The following is a 2,489-nucleotide window of genomic DNA, read 5'->3' on the forward strand; positions in this document are numbered from 1 at the left end:
TTGGACAGTGTTTCCCTGTTGAGCTGCGGTGGAAGTATAGTAACAAAAAGAGGGACTTTGGCATTAAAAAGACTGTAACGCTGACAGATATCTACTTGATTTGACTCATTTGGATGCTGAAGCTTCATATTAGTTTCAGATAAACTAAAACATATTTCTGCACAGGAGGAGGACTGTGGATTTTGTCCCCCATCACTCCCCTATCACATGGTAAGAGCATTATGAAGGGATCTTCTAATGGTCAGTATCAACAGGAGGAGTGATTATGCCAAACAACCTATTTTTCAAAGTCGAAGGAATCTCTTACTTCTCCACAGGCGGAGTCAGTGCTGTCAGAATAAAACAAATTGTTACAAACAGTTCAATGGGCCACTTCTCAAAGATTGCACCCGAAGGAGATACTGGAGCACACGATTCACTTTAGCAATTTATCAGGGTGCAAACGACTAACATTTCAACACGCACTGTGTCTTCATCAGATTCAAAACCTGACTCAGCCCATTGAACTGTTTGTAACTATGTTCTAAGAGGAAAAGTCCGTGGATCATTAAAATCAGTGGGATCAATCCTCTGGGGATCATTGATGTCTGTGCACAATTTCATGTTAATCCATCCAATACTTGTTGAGATATTCCAGTCTGAAAGTAGTGGAGAGGCTGACCGATATTTGCCAACCATAGAGCTGCTAATATGTAATAACAGATGGAAGTTTCAGCATCTTAGAATCACTCATCACATTATCATCATCGTAATTTGCTCAATATTTGCACAAATACAGTAAATCCTCTTAAAAGCCGAAGAGGTATTTCCTTGCTGCCAGCATTGCAGAACATAAAGCCGAGGTGGGCTGACTGCTGCTGGCCTCGCGGCTTCCAACTGGTACATCTTTTCCATTTGCACACTGGTGCCCCATTCCAAGACATGACAGCATTCCAGTAAAACACACAGACACACAAACACACTTATACACAGTCTCAAGAGGAGAGCTACAATAATTTGGAGCATGATGAATTATTCAGCGCGTTCAGTGTTTCTTTCAGCCTCATGGACACTGCTTTTTCAAAGTCACGGGGGACCTCCGTACAATCGTGTTGGAGGGGGGACCATGAGCTCTCCATATGCTCCAGTGATGCATCTGTCAGCTTAACATATTGTGCTGGTTTGGGCCCTGTTCTCAGGCTCGATCCTGTCTCCTTGCCCAGACGAGGGAGTCATCAGGATCCATCCAAGGCCCCGATGTAGTAAGCAGTTGGCAGACTTCACTGTGAATGTGTGTGACTAACTCTGTTGCTGAGCAGTCGAGCTGTTGTGATTCTGTTACTCCAGCTGGCTCGGCTCAGTGTAGGAAGTCCATTAACAGGACACGTAACAGTGTGGGTATTCTCCCCGTGCCTCAGCCCTGAGGATAATGGGCCTATCTGGGGAAAGGACTTCCAGATGAAGACCCTCTCTTCACGGTTCATGGGAACAGGAAGAGGAGATGCCACACACATCTTTAAAAACGGCCAATTTGTCATTTAATATTTTTAATATGATCACAATCCAGTCTGCAAATATGTACGAGCTCTAACAGACACCTTCTATTGGCGTGTTTTATTTCTAGGTATAAACATTTTCAAGTGGTTCATATCTTTAGTATGGAAGGCCACCAGAAAGAAAAACAGATAAACAGAAAGAAATGATGAAAAGTTACACAAAAAAAAGTCATGATACATCCAAAACATACAGTAAATTTTTGATTTAGTATCTCAAACTTTGTACTTAGTAAGTAAAAAACGTTCTTAAATATATTTTGGGACATTTTATACCTTTATTAGTCAGCGATAGTTGAGAGACGACAGGAAACGACAGGAGAGAGAGAGAGAGACGAGGAATGAAATGCAACAAAGGATCACACCATCCAAGTTCAAATATTTGATACAGTATCTCAAAATTTTGACTTGCAATTTTGGACTTTGAGATACTCTATCAAAATTAAAAGATTCTCTTACTCAATCAAAATTATATACTGTTTATCATAATTTTGACCAAATAAGGCAAAGTTTTGCTAATATACTTAGTTTATCATACAGTATGTTTTCATTTTGACTAAGTTACAAATTAGAGATACCATGTGAAAATGAAGACGTCATAATGTTGAATTAATTTACAATCAAAGGTGCCACAATTATGAGATCATGTTTAATAATCATCATCAATCTCATAATTTCATATTTATATTTTACCATTTTATTCCACACATTAATTTTCTTTTAATCCTCATTTCTGTTTTTAATTCTCAGTCTTTGGTCAACATTACTTGTTTTTTTAAAATGTGCTCTATAAATAAAACGTATGTAGTAAATCTCCATATAAGAAATATGTGTGTATCATCGGTTCATTCAGTTATTTCATTCAGTCTGTTTTTGTTTTTTGAGGACATCAAAAATGGAAAATGATTGAATCACCTGTGATAACTGGCACAGTGTTGTATCACACAGACACAAAAA

The sequence above is a fragment of the Thunnus albacares genome, chromosome 15 (genome assembly GCF_914725855.1).
Source record: "Thunnus albacares chromosome 15, fThuAlb1.1, whole genome shotgun sequence".
In the NCBI taxonomy this organism is placed as follows: Eukaryota; Metazoa; Chordata; class Actinopteri; order Scombriformes; family Scombridae; genus Thunnus; species Thunnus albacares.